Raw genomic sequence first — 6835 nt, forward strand, 5'->3', positions numbered from 1 at the left:
TATAGCTTTTAATGGAAATAAAAGCTTCATCCTCTTGCACAGAGTTCCTGAAATGTTTGTAAAAGCTTCTATTTTCTTCTACTTAGCAGAAGAGCAAGTTCCTCATATGCTTACCATGTGTTGCTTTTTACAGAACTGTGCACTGACATTAAAGATTCTTCCAACAACCCTGAAAATTTTGTCAACAACCATAAAAGTCATCAGCTTTATTATTGTAAAAACACTTTGTCAAGAAACTGGAGCAGAATACAAAAATGTTTTGCTACCACACAATTTACTGGCTTTCAAGAAGACAAGTCTTATTTGAACTAAAGTTCAAGTCCAAATCTTACTTAGACTACAGTCAAGTGCGTCTTTCTCTTTTTTTAAAAAAAAAACGTAAGCCCACTCTTGGAACTCTTTTAAAGAAAGGATTTTATCCATAGGTTGGCATATCTGATAGATATTTTTAACAATGCGAATGAGTTATATCTTTCAATACAACGTCTTAAAATCACTATTGTTAATGCTACTAAATACACACACACACACACACATATACTTTCTTTCATAAACTGCCAATATGGAAGAAGATAGTCACTTTTGAAGTCCTTATAAACATTCAAATACTGAAGGAGGAGCTTTACCAGGATGGAGTTGAGATACAAAATTATCTGTCAACTTTGTTTTGAAGGGAGAAATCTGCAAACACTTGTATACATTTAAGAACTCTTTCTAAAGTTATTTCTATCTTTATGACATTAAAGTTGAAGAATAAATGGCCGCTCCTCTGAGGAGAAAACAGTCGGTGGAGGGGTGCAAAAATGTGGAGCAATAAAACCTTTAACTTGGAGAAGCAGAACCATACTCCAAGGAAGCATCATCAGCATCACCACCAGCAGCCACCACCGCCACCACCAATACCTGCAAATGGTCAACAAGCCAGCAGCCAAAATGAAGGCTTGACTATTGACCTGAAGAATTTTAGGAAACCAGGAGAGATGACCTTCACCCAACGTATCCGGCTCTTGGTTGGCAATTTTCCTTCTGACATCACTGAGGAGGAAATGAGGAAACTATTTGAGAAACATGGGAAGGCAGGCGAAGTCTTCATTCATAAGGATAAGGGCTGTGCCTTATCGGCTTGGAAACACGGGAGATTGCCAAAGTGGAGCTGGACAACATGCCACTCCAGGGAAAGCAGCTCTGTGTGTGCTTTGCCTGCCATAGTGGATCCCTTACTGTCTGAAACCTTCCTTAGTATGTATCCAACGATCTGCCAGAGGAAGCCTTTTCTGTGTTCGTCCAGGTGGAGAAGGCTATAGTTGTTGTGGATGATGGAGGAAGGCCCTCAGGAAAAGGCATTGTTGAATTCTCAGGGAAGCCAGCTGCTTGGAAAGCTCTGGACAGATACAGTGAAGGCTTCTTCCTGCTAACCACATTTCCTTGGCCTGTGACTTTAGAGCTCGTGGACCGGTTAGATGATGAAGAGGGACTTCCAGAGATTCTGGTTATAAAGAACAATCAATTTCACAATGAACAAGAGCATCCACCCAGATTTGCACAGCCTGGCTCCTTTGAGTATGAGTATGCCATGCGCTGGAATGCACTCACTGAGGTGGAGAAGCAGCAGCAGGATCAAGTGGACCACAATATCAAGGAAGCGCATGAGAAACTGGAGATGGAGATGCAGGCTACTTGCCATGAGCACCAGGTCATGCTAATGAGGCAGGATTTGATGAGGCGTCAAGAAGAACTTCAGAGGATGGAAGAGCTGCACAACCAAGAAGTGCAAAAATGAAAGCAACTGGAGCTCAGGCAGGAGGAGGAGCGCAGGTGCCGGGGGGAAGAGATGAGGCAACAACAGGAAGGACTCAAGGGAAGCTTGCCTGACGCAAGAGAGCAGGAGATATGACTGGACCAGTTGGCTATGGGAGGTGCTATGGGCATAAACAACAGAGGCGCCATGCCCCCTGCTCCTGTGCCTGCTGGTACTCCAGCTCCTCCAGGACCTGCCACTATGATGCCAAATGGAACCTTGGGATTGACCTCACCAACAACTGAAGGCTTTGGCCAACCTGCTACAACGGAAGGAATTGGGGCAATTGGTGGAACCCCTCCTGTATTCAACCATGCAGCTCCTGGAGTAGAATTTGTTCCAAACAAACGTCATCGATATTAATAAAATTACAGTGTCTAGTTTCCCAAAACCCTTTAAGAAGGACCCTTTTTGAACTAGCCAGAATTCTACCCTGGAAAAGTCTTAGGGATTCCTCCCAATAGTAGTGTCTTCCCTGCCTGTACAACTTACTCTAGGGAGTATGCTGGAGGCAGACAGTAAGGGAGGGGTGATATTTAACAGATCAGTTCTGTGTGGTATTTCATTTAATCAATGCTGTGTGGTGCTTTCCTGAGGTCTCATGTGATTGTGGAGGGCCTGGTGGGGAACCATGGCAAAGTGGATCCAGTTAGAGCTGCTATTAATCTTAATCATTCCATTCTTTGCCCATCCTGTTCTATTTGCTTTCTCATTCTTACGCCCCCTGACCGCAGAGACACTGCCACACATACCCCTAAAAACCAAACATTCCCCAGTGACCTTAGCCCCATTGCTCCGATCACTCCCAGCTGGGAATTCAGGCAAATGTCCACAGAGGTCACAGACAACATGCATACGGTTCTGTTATATCCCTTATATTAGCCCTTCATGTCCTAAGGAAGACATTTGCTCTTAGAGATTTTCATTTTAGTATATCTTTTCAAAAACCTTGCGTTAACTTGCCTCCGTCTTTTACTTGGCTAAGGAGAATCCAGGATTGGCCCTTTTGTGTCTATGATGTTGCTGTTCCCAGCTTTTCTGGTAGGCCTAGTACAACCTTGGGAAGAGGCTTGCTGTGTGCTGAAGGTCGGACAGTAACTCTTAACCTTCCCTGTCTTAGGTAGTTATGCTGTGCATTTTTAATTGGTGTATCATGTTTGATTTATCCCTGATACCTTTGGAGCTTTTCTGAAAAATGGAACGGTAACGCAGCATCAACTTATTAAAGTACATTTCAAGCCTCTTTTTAAAAAAAGTTGAAGAATAGTTCCTGAATTTTTTTTCTCATTATATAATTTATATGAAAGATATTGAGTCAGTCAAAAGACGCGTGGATTTTAGGACAAAAGCTTACTACAAATTGAAGCTTAACACAAAAATTAGTACTAAAAGTGACATTTATTATTAAATTGAAAGTTTACACACAACCAGCTTGAAAAATGCGAGTGTTCCTTGATCCTTGCCTTGTAGAACACACCATGGGAGATTTAAACCCACTTGCAACAATGTATTTGTGAATGTGGGCTTTTTGTTTTATGGAGAAATCTACACATGCATTCTTCTAGAACTAGTAGAGTGTAATTTTTGTATTCACATTGATGACTCATTTGGAGATTATTCTTGTATATGGTGTGAATATAAGGGGGCTAATTATTAAATGATTTTCTCATTGCTACTGCTTGTGTGTATAAATGCATTTGATTTTTACGTCTTATGTACAGAAAATTTGACACACTGTAGTAATTCTAAAACTTTCTCTGCAGATATTTTTTTCCCATCTGTCTGGAAAGTATTTATGGACAAATAATGTCACTCTTTCAGCCTTTCCAGTCTTTATGGCATGGTTTGTGCATTCTAATGCAGTGTGTAATAGTAGGTATCCTTATTTTTTATTTAAAGGAAAAGCTTCAGTATTTCAACGTTTAATTTGGTATTAATTTTACACATATACCGTTTATGAAGGTAAGGGCATTTCAATTTCTATTTCTAAGTAACTGTCATGAATTTTATCTTAAATCAATATAGATTTTATTACATCGTATGTCTGCAGCTGCTATGATGAACATGGAGATTTCCTCTGGAACCTGGTAATATGGTTTATTAGTAGAGTTTCCTAACACTGAAATAAACCTCCATCTCTGGGATAAACTCAGCTTGTTCAAAATAGACTACTTTTCTACCCCTTGCTCAATTCTGTTTGTTAACATTTTTTCATGAATGTTTATATCCGTGCCCCTAAGGTGATTGCCCATATTTTCTCCTTCTCCTACTGAACTTGTAGGAGTTTGGAATTAATATTGTAATTGGCTGAAAAAAAATCTGATCCTTTCAAAGAATAAAATGACCAATCTTTGGTGACAGTATTCAAGAAGACAGAAAAAAGGCACAGATAGCCAGAATCAGCAATGAAATGGGCACATGATTACAGATGCTTCTGATAAGACAATAGTACATACAAAATTACACCAATGCATTGGAAATTTAGACAATATGGTTAATTGTTAGAAAAATAAGTCTTACAAACACATATAGGAAGAAATAGAAAATGTGAATTAATATCAGTAAAGAGAATCAGTAGACAAAAATCTTTTCACCAAGTAAACATACGTGTAGATGCCTTCATCAGTGAGTTCTACTGAACATTTAAGAAAAACATAATTTCATCTAGACCTAAAGCCTTCCCAGACAGTAGGAAAAAGAAACTACTCCCCAACTCACTTTATGAGGCTCACAGAACCTCGAAGTTGAAACATGGTAAGGACAGTATGAAAAAGATTAATTACAGACTGATCTTACTCACAAACATAGATGCAAAATGTTAGCAAAAGTATTTAACACTACATGAAAAGATAATACATTATAAACAAGTTAGATTTATCCCAGGAATGTAAGCTTGTTTCAACAGTCTCAAATTAATCAATGCTATTCACCATATGAGAACATTTAAAAGGGTAATTTATATGATCATCTTATAGATGCAAAATTATCATCTTGATATAAACAATTACAAGACTATGAATACAGGAATACATTCTTAACCTGACTAAATATATGGCTATGTATGTATATATATGTATACATGCATAGGCACATTTTAATCATGTATGTATGTCAGCATCTTAACCATTTACCTATAATATAAAATTATAAATATAAACATATATATGTGTGTGAATGTTTCTATATATGTAATAAACATATATTTATATTTAGGAGCCTTTTTTTCATTGGAAAGAAGTCTAAAATGTCCAATCTCATCATTTCTGTTAAATTTACTGGCAATGCTATTTTGTAGAGTAAGGCAGAAACAAGAAAAATGTTTAAGAAATTTATAGGGAGAAACAAATCTGCCATTATATACATGGATTATATTACTGTGTATGTAATGTTCCCAAAGAAATTACAAATACATAATCAGGGTCCACCCCGTGGCAGAGTGGTTAAGTTCACGTGCTCCACTTCAGCAGCCGAGGGTTTCGCTGATTTGGATTCTAGGGGCAGACCTAGCACCACTCATCAAGCCATGCTGAGGCAGCATCCCACATAGCAGAGCCAGAAGGACCTACAATTAGAATATAAAACTCTCCCCTTAGGTCCTTAGGGGAAACAAAGGAAAAAAAAGAAAGATTGGCAACAGATGTTAGCTCCGGTGCCAATCTTTAAAAATACAACAACAAAAACAAATATATAATCAACATTAATACAAGGATTCCAGAGAACCGCTAGAGAAGAAACCAATAAATACAAGCATAGAGTTCTATAAGCTTAGGCAAATATATTTATCTCTATAATTTTCACCACTAAAATTTCCATTGTGCCTCTTTGAATTTCAACCCCTCCCTCATGCTCAGGCAATCATGAATCTGCTTTCTGTCAGTATAGATTGTTTGCCTTTTCTAGAATTTCACATAAATAAAATCACACAGCACTTATTATCTTTCTTCAGGCTCCTTAACTTCAGTATTGCTGTTTCTGAGATCCATATATGTTGTTTAATGTCATTAGTTCATTTATTTTTATTACAGAATGTTATTCCTTCTTATGAATCTACCAAGATTTGATTATCCAGTCTTCTGTAGATACACATTTGGACTTATTCTAGTTTTCAACTATTATGAATAAATGTGCTGTAAACATTCTTATATGTGTGCTTTTATTTCTCTTAGGTAAATACCTAGGAGTGAAATTGCTGGGTTTTATAATGTGTACATTTAATTTTATAAGAAACTGCTACCCAGTTTTTCAAAGTGATATATGATTTTACATTCCTATCAGCAATGTTGGATGTTCCATTTGCTCCACATATTTGCCAACCGTATTAGTGAGGGTTCTCCAGAGAAACAGGACCAATAGGATATACATAGGTGTATAAAAAGAGATTGATTATGAGGAATTGGTTCACATGATTATCGAGCCTGAGAAATTCCATGATCTGTTGCCTCCAAATGGGAGGGCTAGGAAATCTGGTGGTGAAATTCCAGTCCAAACCCAAAGGCCTGAACCCAGGAGAGACAATGGTGTAAGCCCTTGTCCAAGGTCAAAGGCCTCATAACCAGAAATGCTGATGTCCAAAGACAGGAGGAGATGGATCTCCCACCTCAAGCAGAGGCAAATTCATCCTTCCTCTTCATTTTTGTTCAATATTCAGACCCTCTGTGGTTTGTATGATGTAGTCTGTATGATGATCACACCTACAATGGTGAGCGTGGTCTGCTTTGCACAGTCTACTTATTCAAATGCTGATCTCTTCCAAAAATAGCCTCACAGACACACCTAGAAATAATGTTTTACCAGCTATCTGGGCATTCCTTAGCCCAGTTACGTTGACACATAAAATTAGCTGCCACATCAACACTTAGGCAAGTCAATATTTTTTATGTGATCCATTCTAATAATTTGTAGTAGTAATTCATTAAGGTTTTACTCTAAGCATTGCTGTGATGACTAATGATATTTAGTATGTTTTCATGTCCTTGCTGCTCTTCAATATCTCTTCTGTTGTGAACTGTCTGTTCAATATTTTATCCAATTTATACT

General features: G+C 38.0%; 1 pseudogene; it reads left to right on the forward strand.

Moving 5' to 3' along the window:
• Window positions 1–766: 766 nt before the first annotated feature.
• LOC103541260 (non-POU domain-containing octamer-binding protein pseudogene) lies at window positions 767–2818 on the forward strand (annotated as a pseudogene).
• Window positions 2819–6835: the final 4017 nt, after the last annotated feature.

The sequence above is a fragment of the Equus przewalskii genome, chromosome 17 (assembly GCF_037783145.1).
Source record: "Equus przewalskii isolate Varuska chromosome 17, EquPr2, whole genome shotgun sequence".
NCBI classification, from domain to species: domain Eukaryota; kingdom Metazoa; phylum Chordata; class Mammalia; order Perissodactyla; family Equidae; genus Equus; species Equus przewalskii.